Raw genomic sequence first — 23,739 nt, forward strand, 5'->3', positions numbered from 1 at the left:
CTTTCTATATTTGAGAAATTTCCTTTCTAAACTAATATTAGTTGGTGGTAAAGTCATCCTTTGTCTATAGACTCAAAAATTTTGGATAATTATTTCTCTTGCAGCAAAAACGTTGTACCAGGACTTAGGATGCACCATCTAGATGCACCTGCCTTTGGAAGGCATTGATGCAAAGATGCAAGAATGATCAGGACTCATCCCTAGTAGAAGTTTTGGATGTGATTCTGTGGACTACCCAACATCATTTAAGTAAATTCCTTTTCTGCTGACTTCAGCCAAGGCATATTGGAAAATAATTTCTCATAGATGTCTCATGTTCCTGCACATATTAACTGCCCTTTGTTCTTGACTGTCTGTTAACAATATCTCTATATCAAGTAGCCTTGGAAGGTAGACAATGGCAGGTTTTCTTATAGGCCTTGAAAGACAAAGATAGTGTTTCCCTGTGGAGCAAAGAGCAGGTGTGCTCATAGCTTTGGAAAATAGAGACAATGTCTACTTCCATAGCAAAGGCTGACATAATTAGTGCCTCTTATAAATTCTATGACCACACACACACACACACACACACACACAGATGATGAGATGTATTTCCAAAAGTAGACAAGAGTAGTCATTTTTTTTCTTAAAAAATTTGAAGCAAATATTGACAATATGTTAAAATCAAACTACCAAAGCTAAGTAATAAATACAAATGTATGTGATGTATTAAACTATAAATTATTTTTATGCTTCAAATTATAAAGAAAAAATTGACTTCTAATTTTTTTAGTGTAGAGCTATAACACCATAAATTTTAGGTGTATGTTAGAATGATTTATTTAAGAAGATCATTCCAACTTAGCACAATAAATTCACAAACATATTCATAAGTAAGTAATTAAAATATCTATATTTAATTTTAAAATGTTATAGTTATATTGTCTAGAAAGAAATTAGAAATCTAGTTTTTTAACTTAAGTGACTTTTTCTCATTCTCCTTTTTAAAAAAAGATCATGATATGAGGAGATACTCTCTGTTTCTAGGTATCTCTCATGTATAAAGTAGGGATACATGTTATTAAAATTTTATTTGTTTTTCTCCTCTTAACTTGTCTTTTTATTACAGGGATGTCTCAGCCAAGAACCTAGAGGGGTAGAGGGAAAATTATTGGCCCCCTCCCTCCAGTTTGGAAACCAGTTTGGGACTTTCTGAGACACCATGCTCATTTTAGAGCCTACAGACACAATCCTAAAAAGCTGGCAGAAGCTAGTGAAGGCTAAGAATTGTGCACAGTTAGCTCTCCCAGATCTCACTCTGTAGTGCCTGGTCAAGAGAGGTAGGTAAAAATTTCTTGCTCCTTCATTTCCAAATATAGATTAGCAGGAAAAAAATATTTGTGTGAACTTTTTTCTTAGGTATAGTAACTTTGTTAAAACTTTGTTTTGAGTACTCTTGTTTTCAATTGATCCTCTTCCTCCTAAAGATGGTAATTGTTTCCTTTTGTCTCTGTCTTCTGTGTCATTTATCATAAGGAAGAGAATCATATGTGTGATGAGGTTTTCCTTTTTTCTTGTTTTATGTGTTGGGAGCTTGGCTTTGTGACCAGTGAGAATATTATCTCTGGTATCCTCCAGGTAGAGTATGCATGTACCAGCACACACTGGGCAGACAGCCCAATAGGCTGTGGATTCAAGAAACAGATTTCTCTTTGTCCAACAGTGCCAGCTCTCAGGGGAGTTTATTATAAGCGTCCCAATCCATAAGGGGCCCTTGTTGTCTCATTAATGCTTAAAAAGTCCCATTCCAGTAGCTCCTGTCCAGTGTCACAGATTAGTGGGTCTGTAACTAGAGGTGTTTCCTGTTCTCATGGGAAACTAGCACACTACACGGTGCTTACCACCTGTGACAACAGTGTTCTTTGCTTTCTTAGGATAACTTTGGGGGTGGATTTTCTGGATCTTGTGAAGACTGAATTTCTTTTGGGATGCCTTTGCATACATGGTTAACCCATAAAAAGGCTTATTGGTTTGAGTTACCATTGGATTTAATATAAGATTCTACACTTGTCAATACCAAGATGATGGATTCTTTGAATTAGATAAAGTTCTATATTTGAAAAAAAATTAGTGAGGTCTCATTCTAAACAATTGCCTTATTGGTACCTAAAGAAAGATCAAATAGAAAGGAGGACACAAAGGAGTTTGGCAGCTAACCTTAAGGATTCCTTTAGTAAGATGAAATTACAAAGACCTTTTGTCTCCACTTTAAGAAGATCACACCAAAATTAGCGAAGAGTTAGATCAATGGACATTCACAACCACACTCACAGTGATGTTCTTCCCATCCACATTATAGTGGATACCAGGCAACCCATATGCCTCTCCCCCGCCCACCCCCCCCAACCCCGCACCAGGGAAAAGAAGCCCTCACAGAGGAAATGGATGACTGGAATTTCATTCAGGCTCTCACACAAATAATCAGGAAAAGCATCACCTGGAGGTCAATGTTCAGGGGCTAATAAAAGCAATAGTAGAGGTTTTCCTCCAGAGTGTAAATTGATCCAAGGTTGAATTGTGTGTTCAGAAAAAAAAAAAAAGCCTTCCTTAAAGGTTTTGATAAACTTTTTAAAGTCACACTAAAGCACTAGGATGTAGAGATCTTCTGATTTCCATCATAGTTGGAAACCTGCCTTACTATAAAGAAGCAAAGTTTAGTTGGATAGGTAGGTCAGTCTCTGATATTCAGGATACAACCTAATTCTTTGAGGTATTAGAAGGAACTTTGTCTTGCAAAGCTATGCAAAACCAGAAATATGGCTCCAGAAGCAATTCAAAACCCAACTATCATTTTTACCAAGCCCCAAACCCCTCCTAATTTGTCTCAAATGCTTGTATATAATGGGGCACTGGAAACAGAATTATCCTGCACTTAAGAAAAAGAGGGAAATTTAAAAATAATAATTGCCATACATCTCTGATAACAGGCATATATGCCCCAAAACTTCTAGGAGAAAATTTGTATACTTTCTCTGTACCTTTGAGATGTAAATCTTCTACCCTGTCTTCTCTAGGACCTAAGAGCCATTCTTTCAAATGCAAACTTTAGGGAGAATTTCTCATCAGAAGGAGATAAAAGGAACTATTTGTAAATTAAGCTAATAAAAAATCTTACATGTCCTCTCTACAAGTATTAGTAAAAAACTTTAGCCATCTGAGCTGGTAAATTTAATTTATTCCTACTGCCAAAACTCAGTTTGGGTCGAACTCCTCTCTTTTAAACTAGTGGGATTTGCATGACTGAACCTGACTCATGGTTAAAATTTGGTAACAATTGTTATAACATCTCTGTTTGTGTTGGTCTGTAGGTTTACATGTGTCTATATATGTATGTTATATATGTGTGATACTTTTCTACCTGCAGATGGTATTGCCTAAACTAATTTGTAAAAAAGCTTTTTTTTGTTGGAATGAAGAAGATTCACTCATAAAGACTGGGTATTCTAAAATTCTCAGATATATAGACTATCCCAAATGCTTTTCAAGTTCATGTGATCTGTGATAATCTTCAGTAAATAAAACCTAGTTGAAGTGTGTTGGTTTAATTAAAATAAGCAACTCTTCAGAGTTATCAACATTAAATATAATGCAGACACGTAATTTTTATTCTACCTGAGTTTACTAGTCAAATTTATGTTGTCTTTGTTACAAAATTTGTCAGCAAAAAAAAAAAAAAAAAAAAAAAATACCTTGAGATGATTTCTGATGCTTGGCTTTGTCTAATGTCTCATGAAATTTTGCTTGGTAATATAAACAAAATTGTTGGGAACATGTGATTTAGACAGGTGTAAGTGGGGTAAGAGTTTTTAGGTAGACTTCTCAGCAATAACTATATTTTATGTTATGTGTACTTAAATAGTTTAATGGATCTCTTTGGTATCTTGAAACCTTAGAGCTTTGCTGAGTTTAGTTAAATGATGGAAATTTACTGAATATTGATATTATTTTCAAATAAGATAAAATACTGAAGCATTGATTATTGAAAATAGTTTGGCCTGTTTTGGGCTTTTGACAACCAAAAATTGTCACTTTCCATTTGCTTCTACAAGGATGAAGTCAGTAGCTACTGTGGTCGCTGACCTTCAAAACACCCTAAAAGAAGTTCATGGTGGAGGTCAGGAATGAGGCACTCTGCTCTGGGAAAAACTGGCAGAACAAGTCTTCAGATGGTTAGATATTTTCAGGAGATTTTATGAGCCCAATTTTTTGTATCTTCTAATATCTAGAAAAGCACTAAAATTATTAACAAAGACATCTGCTCCTGGTGACTTGCAGCAACCTTCTGTCAAAATGTGTGCTTGACTGCATGTACCCACTTCACTAAAATCACATGTATGCTGACCTCTTTGGAGCAGTTCCTCAGAGCTATCTGAGAGGCTCTTTCCCAGGCTATAGTCCGCATTTTACCCCAAATAAAACTTAACTCACAACTCTCATGCTGTGTGGTTTTGTTCAGTTAACACTTCCTTGTTGCAGAGAACTAAAGATAGTTTGATCTGTTAGTAAACATACCTGTGCCACATTGCAAAATTGTATATGATGAAGCATGTGCTTCTAGAAACTATGAAATGTTTTCATAAATTTTCCAATCTAAAGAATGCTGGTATAACAGAAAGTTAATAATTGCTTGCTTCTTAGTTTTCACTACAAATTAATGCTTCTAAGGGTTAAGAATTCTAATTAATATGTGTAATTAACATTACTAAAATAATAAGGGAAATAACTCCATATGCAATGAAAGTAAGATGTGTTTTAGACTGAAAAAATGTATCAATATGAGGTATGGAGGTGCATTTTTTTAAGGGAAATGAAAGTAATTTTGTCACAACATTTTTTTTTTTCAGAATGGGAAAGAGTAGAGAAAAGGACAAAATGGTATAGAATATTCGGAAGAGAGAGAGGAAATCTTACCTCGGGTGGTCAAATGGACTAAAAGTAAATGAATTTATTGTAAGAGTTTTAAAATAAGCTTTAATATCAATAGTGTCCTTATGTAAAACTGGAATTTAATTTTCTTTCATCACTTAAAAGAACAAAGTTTTCTTGGACTGTTGGTCTGATACTGATAAGAAATTGTTAAATGTTTGTCTTTACCTTTTAAGCAATCTGCCTAGAAAGCAAACACTTTGCATTTTATCAACATAGTTTCAATGTGCTTCATATTATCTTAATCAGGTCTTTGATTATTTAAGAAAACTGAATCTTCTAATATTTATAGAGCCAAGTTTTGCTCACAACTATGTAGGCTTCTGTATTTTCCTTTAAATTTTTTTTATTGTCACTTTGGTTAAATAGATAACTGAGCATTGTTTCATAATGATCAGTGATCTTTACTTAGTCAAGTGTCCAAAACTTTTGATATTTTTGACAAACTTCCCCAAATCGAATTCTAAATAAAGTGTTTTTGATCTAGAAGTAACTTTGGGATTTTTCCAGAGGGTCCCTGGAACGTATCAAAAAATTTGTTGTCTCTCCCTATCAAAGGAGAGATATTAAACTAATTAGGCTTATTTGATATGTTAAATTATGTGGGAAGCATTGCCATATAAGTGATGCTAAACCTTCTTAGACACATTTGTGTGGGTATATGTTTTTAATATATGTTCCATAAATTGTACACAATTCATAAAATTCTGATACATCCTGGTATAATGTTATTGGTCATAATTCTGCCTATTAAAATGTTGTATGTCACAGAAATAATAATTTTCTTGTCAACTACATTATAATGAACTTTCATTAAATCTTTAACTATGGACATTTTAAGTCTTTTGTCATTTATAGAGTGTTATTGTTTTACTCTGATTCTTTTGAAAAAGTATTTCTGCAAAAGTTCTTCATCTTCAAGGAGATTCATAGAACGGACTCTGGCAAGCACAGGTTTCTGATAACTTTAAGATCACAAAAGTAACTAGGTAAGAATATATAGAACTAATGGAAAAACTGGATTCAAGCAGAGCAATAATTAATAACTGAGACTGAATGAACTGATAATTGTTATGACTTTGTTTGAAACATTACTGGTTCTTTAATGTTTTGTTTTCTAGATTTAAGAAAACGTTTTTCTTTTTTCTTTTCTCTAAAGCTAACTATGATTTATAGCAATTTTTAAAATTATATCTTTGTAAGTAGAATTGAAACAATTACTTTTTCTCCCTACCTGATCCCTCCAGAATTCACAAATTGTTAGTGAGTAGTCTTATTTTCATGAAATTGATTTCTTTAAGTTAGTAAGAATCTGTTCTCCTTATAATAGGAAACAATTAGAAATATTAATTATCAAAGCTTTGACTGGAATGTCAGATTTGAGAATGTGCATAGAATCAGATATGTCCAACAGCTTTAAAGAATTTAGGTTTACTTTATGAAGTCAATAAAGCCCCTTGGAGATACAGCCTTATCTTTTTTATAGAGTTTCTGACAGTCTAACTAGGTGAGTAAGGAAGATCACTTCCTGGCAGGTACAGGAACCTCAGGATATTTGGGGGACCTTGAGAAGAGAGTAATTAACCGAAATAAACAGGAATTACAGACTAAGACAGAAGACAAGTCCTTGGCTTGTTTGCCTGGGACTGAGAGGTTTTTTAAAATCCAATCAGATTCCTTATGAAAAGTTCAAGCAAAGCAGATTTAAGAGAACCTTTATAGGTCAATCATTACTTTTGCTCTACTTATATAAATAATCAGGCCAAGTTTATTGAAACTAGACTTATTTTGCAAAAAAAAAAAGAAAAAAGTAGTCAATTTTGCTATCTTTAAAAGAAATAAGGGTTATTTTAGAGAGACCAAATATTTTCCAGTGGAAACTATAAGACACACTTGTGGAATTTAGATTCTAGTTCTGTTAATTGTATTTGCGGTTTTGTTATTCACCTGTTAGCTGGACTGCATCCTGAATTCTTCTGATTTCCTCAATTACCTAGCTAAAACTCTCCAAACTAATGTTTCAATTTTTTCCCACCCTTTTGACTTGGAATCACTAACTTATGCTGCCTTTTTCCCTGAAGCCCTGCAAACTAAATGCATGAACAACTGGATATGAACTTCAGAGAAATTGTCAGAACAGCTCCTTTTTTAGATAATCTTTGTAATATTGTGTGTGGGTCACTCAGAAACTTTACCTGGACACTTAATTACATCATCAAAAACATTCAATCTGCAAAACATTCTTTGACTCTGACATCTAGAAATCTTCTCAGATGGCTTCCCTCAGAACTCAAACTGGGTTTATGTCCTGCTTCAATTACTAACCTTTGTTTTTCTCGTTTTCACAGAAATGCCTTATTAAATACCCGATTTCTGGAATAATACAGGCCTAGATTTGGGATCACGGCTGCATCACTTCCTCCTGAATGAGACACAATTGTTTAACTGAATTGGCCAATTTTCAAGACTAAGACTGGTTCAGTATGAAGGAGCAATCTATCAACTAAGCTTCTGTACTTGAAAGTTCTTATTTGAAGTTTCAGAGGCAGGACTAAAGGGGAACAGAATTTTGCTACCCCAAAGTATGTCTCATTGGCATAAGGATTATACTGAGCTAGTTATTATTGAGAAACTGCAAACATAAGAGAAGCTCTGAAAACCAAGTTACCACTTTATAAGACCCATTTACGTTTATAAGGGAAATCTGTACTTGTAAAGGAGTCTCCCTCTCTATATCAGAAAAAGACAGATGAATCTAGAAACTCTTATCAATGCAGAAGACAACAACTTAAATGTGTATAGCAATCTGTCTTTGTTACTTTACTTTTCTTGGCAACCTTCCTTAAATGGCCTCCCCTTACAACATCTTTTGTCGTTAGGTGGAGATGTTATTTAAGGTGGTGGCTTGAGCCCTTTCAGAGTATTTAGTTTTCTTGGGTATCTCCTATGAATACAGGAGATATATATGTTATTAAGCTTCTGTTTGTTTAATTACAATTATGATGTTGAAATAACTACTATCATAACAAGAATATATATTGGCATTTCCTCTATTTTTTTTTTTTTAATATCCACACAATGGGATTTTATTTGGTCATAAAAAGGAATGAAATATTGATACATGCTAAAACATGGATGAATCTTTAAAAATGATGGTAAGTGAAAGAAGCCAAACACAAAAGATCACATAATGTATGATTACATTTCCTCTATTGATTGATTAAAATTCAACAAGCATAAGTTTGTCAACTAATTCTTGTCTTTATAATCATATCCTTAAAATATTTTCAGAGAAATAACATTTCCAGAACCAAAGACAGGCTCTAATGGCATGGACATTAAATTTTTTTTTAATATTGTTAATTGCTTTTCTAAATTTGTACACTATATTACTAGCAGCCCATGTTAATTAAATATTACTTATATAAGGGAAAAAAATAGTGATGCCTTGTGATGCTTCAGTTACTGGGTCAAATATATTTTTGTACCATCCTGACTTCATCGCTTATTAATTCCTCTGCTTCAAGCTAAATATCTCACTGCCAGACTGTTACGTCATTTATAAAATGGCAGATAGTAATATACATGACATAGAGCAATTCCATAAAACTATATGACTTGCAATATGGTAATCCATCAATAACTGCATGCTTCTTATCACCTACAATTATTGTTTGAATATTTACCAGATTAATATTTAAAGTTTCTTTATTACACATAATAAAGTCTTGTTAAATACTTCTTAATTTTTTTCTCTGTATATCTATTAGATTACCAATGTTTTTTGCATAGATTTGCACAAATTCCATATATGATCAACATTTTTATATTTTGGTGTCATTTTAAACAAAGATGTAACTTTTCTGATTATAAATTTTGTTCTGTTGCTTTTAGATTTAGAGGTAATTCCTTTTGGAGACCTAGTATTCATTTATATTTTTAAAGCTATTTTTTGATTTATTATTTAAAAACCATCTGAGATGTATGTCAGCTTATGGAATGAATGTGATTCTAATTTTATCTCTTCTTTTATTTCTTACTTCCAAAATACATAATAAATTTGATGAAAACAATTATAAATTATTTATCTTTTCCTAATTTTCTCTGATTTTATCATTTAAAATGATAAAGGACAACTTTCATATACCTAAGATAATATTTTAAAATATTCTTTGTTGTTTCCTCAGGATTTGTTTATCTATTCATTCTGTTTTCTTCAGACACAAATATAGGAATTATAGTAAAATCATAAAGTGAACTTGGAATCTTTTTACCACACTTAAAGTTTTGGAAAAATATAAACAACTTAGTTGCCTTCTGGAATTAAGACAGCAGAGAAAAATAAATCCCATTCTTCTCCTGAAAATCATCCTTAAACAGGCAGAAAAAGGAACATTATTGCAAACTCTATCAACACCTCATAATAAATTCAAGCAAGAAATTAAAAGCTGAAATAGATATGAGAGACAACAGAGATCAGAGAGAGCACTCTATAAAGAAGAAATGAGTAATAAATCATAGGCACTCATGAAATTATTGTATGCTGGAAAGAGAAAAAAAAAAGAATATATCCTCATTGAGTAGATTGAATTGGATTTGAAAATAAACTAATATGATTTATTTGCAATTAGATGAAAATGATCAAAAATGTAAAAATGTGGACTAGGAAGAAATAGAAAATATGAATAGACCAATCCCAAGTAACAAAATTGAAACTGTGACTAAAAATCTTCCAACAAATAGAAGTCCAGGACCAGTTGGCTTCACAGGCAAATTCTATTTAGAATTTAGAGAAGAGCTAACACTTATCCTTCTCAAACTCTTCCAAAAAAATTTCAAAGAGAGGAACACTCCCAAGCTCATTCTACATGATGAAGGCCTCCATCATGATACCAAGACCAGACAAAGATATCACAAAAATAGAAAATTACAGGCCAATATCACTGATGAACATAAACGCAAAAATCCTCAATAAAATACTAGAAAACTGAATCCAACAACACATTAAAAGGACCATACACCATGATGAAGAGGGATTTATCCCAGGAATGCAAGGATTCTTTAATATAGGCAAATCAAACATTACAATACATCACATTAACAATTTGAAGAATAAAAACCATATGATCATCTCAATAGATGCAGAAAAAGCTTTTGACAAAATTCAAAACCCATTTATGACAAAAACTCTCCAGATAGTGGGCATAGGGGAACCTACCTCAACATAATAAAGGCTGTATATGACAAACCCACAGCAAACATCATTCTCAATTGTGAAAGAGTGAAAGCATTTCCTCTAAGATCTGGAACAAGACAAGGATGTCCACTCTCACGACTATTATTCAACATAGTTATGGAAGTCTTAGCCACAGCAATCAGAGGAGAAAAAGAAATAAATGAAATTAGAAAAGAAGAAGTAAAGTTGCCACTATTTGCAGATGACATGATACTATACATAGAAAATCCTAAATATGCCACCAGAAAGCTACTAGAGCTCATCAATGAATTCAGTAAAGTTGCAGGATACAAAATTAATACAGAGAAATCTCTTGCATTCTTATACACTAACAACGAAACATCAAAAAGGGAAATTAAGGAAACAATCTCATTTACCATTGTGAAAAAGAATAAAACACTTGGGAATAAACCTACCTGAGGAGGCAAAATACCTATACAGAGAAAACTATAAGAAACTAATGAAAGAAGTCAAAGATGACACAAACAGTTGGAGAGATATACCATGTTCTTGGATTGGAAGAATAAATATTGTGAAAATGACTATACTACGCAAAGCAATCTACAGATTCAGTGCAATCCCTATCAAATTACCAATGTCATTTTTCACAGAATTAGAACAAAAATTTTTACAATTTGTATGGAAGTACAAAAGACCCCAAATAGCCAAAGCAATCTTGAGAAAGATAAACAGAGCTGGAGGAATCAGGTGCCCTGACTTCAGACTATACTACAAAGCTACAGTAATCAAGACAGTATGGTACTGGCAAAAAAACAGGAATGTAGATATATGGAACAGGATATAAAGCCCAGAGATAAACCCATGCACGTTTGGTCACCTAATCTGTGACAAACAAGGCAAGAATATACAATGGAGAAAAGACCATCTTTTCAATAAATGGTGCTGAGAAAACTGGACAGCTACATGTAAAAGAATGAAATTAGAACACTACTAAACACCCTACAGAAAAATAAACTCAAAATGGATTAAAGACCTAAATGTAAGGCCAGACACTTCAAAATTCTTAGAGGAAAACATAGGCAGAACACTCTGACATAAATCACAGCAAGATCTTTCTTGACTCACCTACTAGAATAATGAAAATAAAAACAAATATAAACAAAAGGGATCTAATTAAACTTAAAAGATTTTTCACAGCAAAGGAAACCATAAATGAGACAAAAAGGCAACCCTTGGAATGGGAGAAAATATTTGCAAATGAAGCAACTGACAAAGGATTAATCTCCAAAATGTATAAACAGTTTATGCAGCTCAATATAAAAAAAAACAAACAGCCTAATCAAAAAATAGCTGAAGACCTAAATAGACATTTCTCTAAAAAAGACATACGATGGCTAAGAGGCACATGAAAAGATGTTCAACATGACTAATAATTAGAGAAATGTAAATCAAAACTACAATGAGGTATCACCTCACACTGGTTAGAATGGTCATCGTCAAAGAATCTACAAACAATAAATGCTGGGGAGGGTGTGGAGAAAAGGGAACCCTCTTGAACTGTTGGTGGGAACGTAAATTGATACAGCCACTATGGAGAACAATATGGAGGTTCCTTAGTAAACTAAAAATAGAACTACCATATGACCCAGCAATCCCACTAATGGGCATATACCCAGAGAAAACCATAATTCAAATAGATCCATTGACCCCAATGTTCATTGCAGCACTATTTACAGTAGTGAGGACATGGAAGCAATCTAAATGTCCATCAACAAAGGAATGGATAAAGAAGATATGGTACATATATATAGTGGAATATTACTCAGCCATAAAAAGAAAGATATAATGTCATTTGCAGAGATATGGATGGAAGTAGAGACTGTCATACAGAGTGAAGTAAGTCAGAAAGAGAAAAACAAATACCGTTTATTAATGTATATATGTGGAATCTAGAAAAATGGTATAGATGATCTTATTTGCAAAGCAGAAATAGAGACACAGATGTAGAGAACAAACGTATGGATACCAAGAGGGAAGGGGGGCTGGGATGAATTGGTAGATTGGGATTGACATATATAGACTATTGATACTATGTATAAAATAGATAACTAATGAGAAACTACTGTATAGCATAGGGAACTCTACTCAATGCTCTGTGGTGACCTAAATGGGAAGGAAATCCAAAAAAGAGGGGATGTATGTATACGTATAACTGATTCACTTTGCTGTACACTAGAAACTAACAGAACATTGTAAAGCAACTATACTCCAATAAAAATTAAAAAACAAAACAAAACAAAAACAAAAAAGATATGGATATCAAGGGGGAAAGGGGGGATGGTGGGATGAATTGGGAGATTAAGTTTGACATACATACACTACTATGTATATAATAGATAACTAATGATAACCTACTGTTTAGCACAGGGAACTCTACTTGGTGCTCTGTGGTGACCTATATGGGAAGAAAATTTTAAAAAGAGGGGATATATGTGTACATATGGCTGATTCACTTTGCTGTACAGCAGAAACTAACACAACATCTAAAGCAACTATACTCCAATAAAAATTAATTTAAAAATGTAAAAATGATTGATAACAAGGGTAAACATCTTTCTATACTGTCCCAATGGTAATTGACCTGTTCAAATGTACTAAATCTATAGGGGTCAGTTTTGTAATCAAACCATTTATTCAAATAAATCTATATAAAGCATGTCATTATTTTTTTTATGCCTAAAATTAATTATTTTTAAATGAAAAACATGCTTATGTTCTATGGTCCAAAATTTTGGAAGAGGATTTTTTGGCACTTCAGAATATATTTTCTTTTTTGTTATTTTTACAAAGGCTATTTATGTAACACACATTTATAAAACAATCCCATTTTGTTATAAAATTTCCACTATATGCAATAAAAAAAATACTAAACTGCATTTTCTCTACCCATCCCACTCTCAATTCTTGTCTATCATTATATTTTATATATTGGAATCAGAACCAAAGAAGAAATACAGTAAAATAACAAAGAAACATGTGTAATATTTTTACACCAGATAAAATTAAATTTAATAGCATAATATGCTCTGGAGTATCATGTACCAGATTTGATAGATATTTTTGGTTGTATTTGTTTTTACTGTTTTATTTTAAACATATGTTACAAAAAGAGCTAAGTCCACTGCCATGCCCACAAAAGAGCTTCTCATCTCTCACTGTGTCTACTCTGAAGGTAATACCTACACTTATTGAATAGGTTTTACAATTGCCTATATGTTCATACATCTGTAAATCACACTGTTGTGTGTCTTTCTTTTTAATGTAATCATACTGTATCTATTCTTTCTCAGTTAAATATTACATTTCTGTAATGTTATTATTTTGTTTTTATTGATACATGTAGACTTAAATACATTTAACTGATGCAAAGTATTTTACTCTATGAATGAAACACGGTGTTTTGCCCATTTACATAAACATAAACAGGAAATCTAATTGTTGAGCTAAAAAGGAAATGCATGGCTATTTTTAAGTACTGAAATCAAAGAGGGAACTGAAATCCAAAGCACTGTGTTCAGAGATAATGCTTCATGAGACCAAATTTATAGGACAATTATATAGAGCCCTTACTAAGTAGTGGCTGTTCTTTTAATGTCTCAGAGGAAGGCTGGCATTGCCTTGGGCCTACACGAGGCAGAGACAAAATGTTGGGATTGCTCCCCTCAATGGGAGGGGAATAGAGGAACAGAAAGACATGCCCAGAAACTCAAACAAGCAAAGTAGGTTGGCCTTTGTTCCTACCTACCATTTGTAGTCAAAATGCAAAGACCATCACACATTTCTAAGAAATTTGAAAATGTGCTACGTCTGGGATACAGGTCTCTACTTGCCTGGATACAAATGTAAACATGGATTCTTTACTTGTGGAATTCCTAGAGAACCTGCAGAAGCAACAGTGGAAACACTCAGAACAGTGTTTACAGAATGTGATACACACAACTTAATCACAGGATTGGGTAGAAGTGGGGGTTCCCAGGGACTGGGCACAGGAGAACAGTAGTCAATGAGGATAAACTCATAGTAAAAACTTACGCACATTCAAACAATGCACAAATGAACTGTCATGAAGGAGATCCAATAGACATACACGATAGAATTAAGATCAACAAAAACTTGAGCAATATAGCACAGTCTGAAAGTACATTTTAAATTATTTGAGGTGTAAAAAATGAATTAAATAAACGGAATAAAATGGAATCTTGAAAAATAGTAGTCATATACAAACAACAAAAGAGAATTTAGAGGAAAAAGAAATATAGTCTTGGAAATGAAAACTCCCTGGGGGTTAATAATAGTAAACTAAAAGATCTATTTTAGGAAATAAATCAGAGTAATCTTACACATAGAGATAACATACGTAAAATTTAAAATAAATTTTAAAAAGGAAAAAAGTCCAAGAAATATGGAAGGTGGAATAGGAATATTAAAATTCCACGTGATATTGACTTAATTAAAGAATCTCAAATGGAAAATCACTGGAGAGAGATAATAGTAAAACATAGAAAGTTTAAAAACTTTCCAGAATTTAAGAAACATGTGATGCATCAGGTTAAAAATAACATAGTCAAGTTTGAGTAGTATCAATAATAATGAAAATAAATTCATACTGACAAATCATACTAAAAATGTAGAATAAAAATGAAAATAAAGGAGTGTGGGGTGAGGATCATAAAAAGTAAACACAGAGAAAAGAAATTACCTAACTAAGCCAAGTCAGAGACAACCAAAAAGATCATGCTTTATGGCAGATTCTTCATCTGCATGTACAGAGACAATATAATGTGATAATATTGCCAAACTGCTGAACTACAGTAATTGTAAGCCTAGAATTTTTCACTCAAGTAATCAATATAAGTTAAGAACAAAATATATCCATTCTTATATATAACCTAAATCTGTATATGTGTTCTTTTTTTAATCAGAAAACTAGCAAAGAGATTGCTATTTGTCTTATCTAGTTGATGTAATACGTTGAAATTTCCATTTCACTGCAGTCAGAAAATATAGGTGCTACAAATTCTGCTGTATAATATCATCAATATTTATTTGGAGTTTATGAGAGACTTTAATTTTCGATGAGCTATAGAAAACAAATATAGTATATTTGTTAAGGTGTCCAAGTTCGTACCACTCACTGCAGGCCAGGCCAATAGAGATATGAGGTGTTGGGGCAAGGAATAGTGTCTTTATTCAAAAAGCCAGCAGATCAAGATGATGGACGAGTTTCCCAAAGAACCATCTTACCTGAGTTAGAATTCAGGCTTCTTTTATACTAAAAATGGAAGGGCTGTGTCTGGGTGTTGCAAATTTCTTCGTGCTGGCCAGACCCCCAGAGGGGATGTGATAACCCTTTGTTCTTTCAGCTGTCCACATAGGTCTGGTCATAATGTTCCTATAAACATCCAACAAGACAATTGCTATTTTCTTTTCTGCAAATTTTTATCTCTATATGAACAGAAACGTGTTATACTTCTGAAGGTCAAGCCTAGAAGGCAGAGCCTCCTAGGGCTATTATGTTTATTTCAGGTTATAGGCAACATTCTTTAAAAAAAGTGCAGAGTCAGCATAACTAAGCACAGGCAATAGAGCACAAAGCTTGGAGCTAAAGGAATAGATTCAATATAGAGTCAGGTTTGTTATTTTCTGTTACATATTTAATATATTTTATACACTTAGAAACACTCACATATACATGCATATGTATTATCAATGCAACACAACATTATTATGGAGATTAATTACATTCTTATTTTGTTTGGGCTGCTTTATCCATGAAATTTAAGAGCAGTGGGTTACCTGTATAAATATATTTATTTTTCTGCTTTAATTTTTCTGCATGTAGGATTCAGTGTTGCTCAGACATGAATATTCACAAACATTAAATTTTGCTGTTAATTATATCATTATTTTCAATTTAATCTTACATCTATTAATTAGGAAATCCACATCATTTTTTACAAATGTTAAATAGTTGTAGGAGTTTTGTAATTATAAACTGTTTTCACTCGGTCTCGATTTCTTTTAGAAGAAACAATTTTCAAACTTTTAACGTAACTTTTTATTGGTAATTAGCCCATATATCAAAACAGATTGTTTATACTACTATTTCTTGATTTTTTTCCCCTTTTTAGACATTATCCTTTGAATTTTTTTATGGCAGCTAGATATTTATCTTTCTGATACCACCCCTCCAAGCCATATATGCAATTTCTCTTTTAATGTATTTTTTCACAAACATGTTAACTAAATATTTAATGTTTATACAATAATTACTATGTAAATAATATTAATAGATGAATAAACTGTTTACATTTTCTTTTTTAGTATTTTCCATTTATATTTGTCTGGAATTCAATAGTTGCCTTATTTTTTATCTGATTACTTTTACTATTACTAAGACATTGCTACACTTTCCAACAAAACTGTAGATCTGTAGGTATCAGTTTTTTGTTTGTTTTATTTTGAGTGAGGTACTATAACTCATTGAAACCTCTGAGGATATGGATAGGTTTGTCTGGTAAGGTGATTTCCTGAAATAAGATGGATTTGGCTCTTTCACTGCAGAAGATTTCAAATCTCAGAATATGGAGTTATTGAGTCAAGATGGAAAAGGGGTAATTGTTTGACTACATGGTACAGAGAAGCGATGAGGGAAGCAGGGAATTTTTTAAATTTTTCTATTGTAATAGCTGCTTTTATTAAGCATGTTTCATAATTTTCTTCAGTAACTACCAATATTTCTACATTGTAGTTCCATCACTTTTGCCCAAATATCTATTACTTAACTGCACATGATTTTAATCTTCCAAACTTTTACCTTTCCTGTTTGTACTGCGCCTAAATGATAGTCTCTAGAACTTACATAGTCTATACATAAATCATGTTCTCTAATAAGTATTTTGATTTTGCTGTTAGAGTTTTTTTGAAAAATTTTTTCATTCCATTTATTTCCTCTTACATCAGATATTATTGTCTTTTCATTCTTTTCTCTCATTATAGCACTTTCTTATATAATGTAGTTCATGTATTCTTGATATATATACCATTTAATCAAACTAGAATGTATATATATATAATGTTTAATTTTTAAGAAATTGCCGAACTGTTTTCAAGTGGCTATGTCTGCCCAACTTGCAGTGACAAAGTTCCAGGTGCTCTGCAACCTTATTAATACTTCATTCTGTCACAATTTTAATTTAAGACTTTCTAATGTGTGTGTAGTGATAACTCATGGGTGTGTTAATTTAGAATTTTCAAATAATTCATGATGTTTATTTGTCAAGTGTTTATTTGTCATCTCTATATAGTCTTTGATAAAGTACATATTCAAGTAATTGTGCCATCATAAAAGTGAGTTGTTTATGGGATTACCTGGTGGCACAATGGTTAAGAATCTGCCTGCCAATGCAGGGGACACAGGTTCAATCTCTGGCCCAGGAAGATCCCACATGCCACGGAGCAACTAAGCCCATGCGCCACAACTACTGAACCCATGTGCCACAACTACTGAAACCTGTGCACCTAGAGCCCATGTTCCACAACAAGAGAAGCCATGACAATGAGAAGCCTTCACACCACAAAGAGAGTAGCCCCACTCACTGCAACTAGAGAAAGCCTGCGCACAGCAACAAAGACCCAACACAGCCAAAAATAAAAATAAATAAATAAATTTATAAAAATAAATAAATAAAAGTGATTTGTTTGCTTTCTTATTACCAAGTTTTTAGAGTTATTAATACATTCAGATGAAGTTTTTTTTCAGATACATGATTTTTAAATATTTTATTCCACTCTGTGGCTTGTCTCTGTTCTCCTCACATCATCTTTTGAAGAAGAGTTTTACATTTTGATGAAGTCCAGCTTTTTAAAAAATTTTGTGGACAGGCTTTTGGTGTCATATTTTAAAATATTTGCTTAACTCAGGATCAAAAATTTTATTCTTTCTTCTAGAATTCTAATAGTTTTAGGTTTTATGTTTAGGTATATGATTTATTTTTATTTAAGTTTTGTATGCAGTGAAAGGTATAGATCTAAATTCATATTTCTGCATATGAATATCTAATTGGTCTAGCACCACTTGTTACAAACACAATCCTCTCCATAAATTGCCTTGGTAACTTAGTTAAAAATCAATTGGCCGTATCTGTGTGGGTCTTTTACCAGACTTTCTATCTTATTCCATTGAAATATTTATCTAGATTTATGCTTATATTATAGTCTTATTCTCTGCAACTTTAAAATGGAATTTTAAAATAAAGTTCCCTTTCCTTTTATGTGGTATATTTTAAATATGCTCTTCATTTAATCAAACTAGAATGTATGTATTGTCCTTCATTAGATGTTACTTCCGTACAAAAGCATCAACCTACTACAATTTTGACTCATTTCTATGTAAAATCTATTATAAAATTTTACGTTATTTGCCAAATTTGATTATAGTTAATTACCCTACATAATTCTAAATATACTTGTTTTATATATTTAGTATTTCTTGAATAACAATACGTTTTTCTTATAATATCCATTGACCTTGGCTATATTTATCAGTTTGACAGGTTTTGTTTCAGTTTTTATCACTGATCATTATTACATCCTTATTCATGTTTCACTAAGCTTTTTTCTTATTATTTTTATAATTTCTTGAGTTAAGTGTATATATAATGTATTATACATGTTTTTCTTATTACAAAATAATTTTAAAGCTATGAATTTTACTCTAAGCAGCATTTGAGCATTATCACCAACATGCTGAAATTAGGCCCAAATAATAACATGGTTTATTCTCTAATTATGAAGAAGCTGGGCAAATGTTTACTTTGTTTCTATTTTGTCTTTTTTTTTTTTAACATCTTTATTGGAGTATAATTGCTCTGCAGTGGTATGTTAGTTTCTGCTTTATAACAAAGTGAATCATCTATACTATTTTGCCTTAATCTCCATGTCACATATAAGATGTGGCTTTGCCAGGCTTTTTGGTGATGCTTCTCTAGTTCCAACCAGTGAGAAACTCAACATATTAGGAAAATGTTGAATTATGGAAAACACTCTCACCATTAAGATTTTGACCTAATTTGGCTTAGTTTAATCTTTGGATCTCTCAGCCTAGTTGTCCCTTGAGAATGGATACTTTCAATAATTTTTCTTTTCTGTTTCATGATCCATTTAGGTCCCAGCCTTTTCCCCTAGAAGTTGAGGAAGTGATGTTCATGTTTAAATAAGATGTACTCATCTTCTTTTCCTTTTTTTAGAACTCAGTGGTGTTTTGTCTGAAAGTTTTTGAGAAAAATCCACAATGCCTTTTCACATACATTGCAAAGTTTAATTCTTTGTATGTGGCATATGGGTGTCACTCTCCTCTACATTACACACAGGATTTTCCCTTGTTTTTATATTATTTGATCTTTTCAGTAGTGTCTTTTGAAGAGCTAAATATGAAAACGTTTTTGCAATTGTCAACTCTTCCTAATTTTCAACTGCTGTAACTATCCTTGGTTTATATTAAACATAGGTAAACATCAGGTAAGTCTAGCTTTCCTTAGCATTCAATTCTTAGATATAATTCTTTAATATACTTAGCCATTTATTTTTTGTGTATGAAATAAATTTTTATAAGATTATTAGAATAATTCTTTAAGAATTTTAGATTAATTAGAGAATAGACAACATTGCAACATTTAGGCATTTTCTCAAGAAATCTGCTATATCATCCCATTTGTTCACATATTCTTTTTTCTCTCAGATTTTATAACTTATGTAATATAGGTCATTCATTCTTCATGTTAACATTATTCCTAGACACTTAATGTATATTGCTTGTATCATAAATGGTATTTCCATTTATATTATATATTTTAACCAATTATTCATGATTTTTTAATGTGTAACTCTTTAGAAAATCTAGGACTTAAGACAAAAATAAAACTAAATGTTTTCAAAAATCAAAGAAGACTTGCATTATTCCCCTATTGCTTCCTTAGCATGATATTATTGGCATTGAAAAATGTTCCTGTTATTCAAACTATACATTTATTCTCAAAACTTCTTACAACTGTCATTGTTCAAATATGCTTTATATCAATTTAACATAAATGTCATTGTAAAAGGTATGGTATACACAGTGAAATATTAATTCCTCATACTTTAAAGTTCATAAAATGAAAACAAACCTCCCATCTTTTATTTATACTTTAGAGTCAGAATACAAATGTCTCTTTAAGAAGACATCTTATCTTAAGAAGATCATAAGTTGCATTGAGCATGTATGAAAAAATATATTTTGCCATAAGGTAAAATATCGAGCTTTCTACATAGTGTCAAACAGTGATCAAATAGGACACAGCTGAATACAAAGACATAGAAAGATGAATTCTAATTACTACCATATAAATATTAATTCTAATAAGAGGAATAGGATTTTCATAAAATTTTGATGAAAATAATGAAAAAAAGAAACAATTGGTTGCCACAAAAAGAAATCTTCACACAGAAAACATCTAAGTCTTTATGGTTTGCAAAGAGTTGGTAAATAAATGATTGTATATGTAAATTAGTTATTGAACTAAATGGCATGACTTGAAAGCACTGAAGTTCTCCTTGAAGAAATATGACAGAAATAGTGACGTGAAAAATAATTTATAAAATAGAATAAGAAATAATGAAGTAATGACAAATATTTTTACTTAAATTAGGGAAAGAGAATGAAGCATTCCCGGTAAAGGGAGATGAAAATTAAAATGAGACTTGAAGACTAGTTACATGACAGAAATAGAGACGGAAAGCTATTCATAGTAATTGGAATAAGGTAAAGATATAATTGTGAAAATTTATAAAGTAAACATATATGGTTTTAGAAGAGAAAAAGAGGATGGCAAAAAACAAAAACAAAACAACAACAAAGCTTTTAAGGTAGAGGTATGTTTTAGAGAAACTTATATGTGAAGTGATGGTTGTTTGATTTTATTTTGAAAGCCAGTGGTTCTTAACATTTCTTTAGTCATAGATATTGTTTGAGGATCTGATCAAAGTTATTGATTCTTCCACTGTATGTTACAGATGACTTATGCTGACTTGTAGATGTTAATTCTTACATTTTTAGGAATTTTCTGAACCAACTGGTGTTAGCTACTTGAAATAGGTAGCAGTGGGAGTATTAATGCTGTGGAAATAGGCAACAATAAAATTCGTTTTTTTTGCTATTTTCTCCCTCCCTCCAACTCCCTCTTCCCCTTACTCCTCTTCCTCTATACTCTCTCTCCCTCTGTCTTTCTCTCTCTGTATTTCTTCCCCTCTCAATCTTTTAAATTTTATTTATTCTTATTTTTGGAAAGTCAGTTGTTAGTCATTTACCAGCACACTACTGGCTTTTTTCAATATCAAATTTCTTTATTCTTATACACTTGAAATTTTGCAAGCAACATTATAAGTTTTTCATAAAACCTCTGAACTACTACATGGATTTATTCTATTTTATTTATTTATTTGAGTGTAAGATTAGGAATCATTTTATAGTTATTTAGGAGATATTGGATTATTAACTTTCAAAGCAGGGTTAGGGCTTCCCTAGTGGTGCAGTGGTTAAGAATCTGCCTGCCAATGCAGGCGACGTGGGTTCCATCCCTGGTCCGGGAAGATCCCACATGCCGCAGAGCAACTAAGCCCGTGTGCCACAACTACTGAGCCTGAGCACCACAACTACTGAAGGCCACGCACCTAGAGCCTGTGCTCAGCAACAAGAGAAGCCACCATAATGAGAAGCCTGTGCACCACAACCAAGAGTAGCCCCCACTCGCCACAACTAGAGAAAGCCCTCACGCAGAAACGAAAACCCAATGCAGCCAAAAATAAAATAAAAGTAAAGCAGGGCTATATTACCAAAATTTAGTATATTTAAAATAATCCAGCAATGCAAGTCTAAATTTCTTGGAGGATGGAGAGAATTCCCATTTTGTAGTTGAGAAAAGTAAGGTTACCTGAGTTCACTTAATTATGAATAACAGGAGGCAGAATTTAAACACAGGGGTTCAGCACTGAAGTTCAGGATTTTACAAGTCAGCTGGAAGACTTAAGTTTCTGAACCAGCCTTTGTTCCCAAAAGCCTTGAAGATGATGACCTATTCTCCTCCCCGTCTCATGTGACTTCCATTTGCTCTTTTGTCAAATGGCATCAATTCAATAAATTAAAGAAAACAGATGGAGAGGCACATCAAGTCAGCATTACACAATCCTCTAAAGTAATTAAGCAATTACTTTCAGGAACACATTCCTCCCTCAAATATTATAATGTGCTGCATTATCAACATTTTTCTTACAGAGGATTAAGAGCATTAAGAAAATTAAGCATCATTAAAAGGCTTGCCATAAAATTACATAGTAAATTATTAAAACTAAACCCATTTTTGATTCATCAATGTGTTTTTGTTCTTTTATTTGGTAAGGATCAATTTAGTGAAGGGGAAAATAGAGAGAGAGAAGATGGAAAACCAATGAGACTGGCATAGGCTTATCATGCCAGAGGAGATTAGTGGCAAGCTTCCAACTATGTGCTATAAAAACCTTACTTTGAGGCCTTTTCTCAATAAATTATCTAGCAACATAAATTGGAAAGGGAAAGAGAAAGTAGAGAGAGACTCATCTGTGAAATCTGTGCTGATGTATAAATTCCTTTTCAGTATTCTCCAAAGTGAGCCAGCAGCTACCTAGCATTTGAAGGCAATCTTATCTCACACACAGACACACACACACACACACACACAATGTCATGTCTTTGCATTGCATGAGAAAAGACTGAGGAAAAATGAAGGTGAGTCATTCACAGATATGGCAGTGCAGCTGGGCACAGAGAGCTGTCACTTGCTTCTGTCAGGCCTGAGGGACTTTAATCTCTAGGTATCAGATCCTGCCCAGATGTAAAGCTGACCCTCACTTCTGCTTTCCTTAACACCAGTGGGACTGATTTCAAAACACTGCAGAAGACGATTAATCAACTAACATGTGTTTGTAAAATGAAACTGATAAATTTGCAGGTTAGCATTACTATGACCACTTCTAACACATTAGCAATTTCTATTAGCCTAAATTTTATCACATGGCTTTTGCTCCAAAAACAGGGTAATTGATTAGAAAAAAAAAAACAAAAAACCAAAACTGTCAGATGGTCCTGGAACCTCACATGATATTAGGAAAGTGTGCTGTCTTGTCATAAGAAAGCATTTTTATGAAGAACAGATTCTCTATATCATCAGGTAATATTATTGTGAATATCAGTAATATAAGATGGAGTTTAGGAGAACTGACACAGCTATTAAACATCAGATTTTTAGACAGAAGTCACATATGTTAGTGAAGATCTGGATGAACTCATTCACTCATATTCTCTGCTTATTTTTTTACCAGGTAGAATACTAAGAACATATTATTTTTTGGAAATTTTTGGAGAATAGAAGGTAAAGAAAGAATATCAATGTTCAGAGACTGAGTGTGTTGTATAATAAGTTGTGATGGAAAATATGGAGAGACTG

The 23,739-nt window shown here is 32.5% G+C and overlaps 1 long non-coding RNA gene across 1 annotated transcript in view; it reads right to left on the bottom strand.

The window, feature by feature from the left end:
• The window catches only part of LOC309643304, a 45,386-nt gene that overhangs the window by 13,768 nt on the left and 7,879 nt on the right, over positions 1-23,739 (bottom strand). The window contains exon 2 of the long non-coding RNA XR_014253672.1: positions 1-23,739. This exon is cut by the window's right edge and continues 5,304 nt beyond it. This is a non-coding gene — a long non-coding RNA (uncharacterized lncRNA).

The sequence above is a fragment of the Balaenoptera physalus genome, assembly GCF_965194825.1.
Source record: "Balaenoptera physalus genome assembly, chromosome: 15".
NCBI lineage: Eukaryota > Metazoa > Chordata > Mammalia > Artiodactyla > Balaenopteridae > Balaenoptera > Balaenoptera physalus.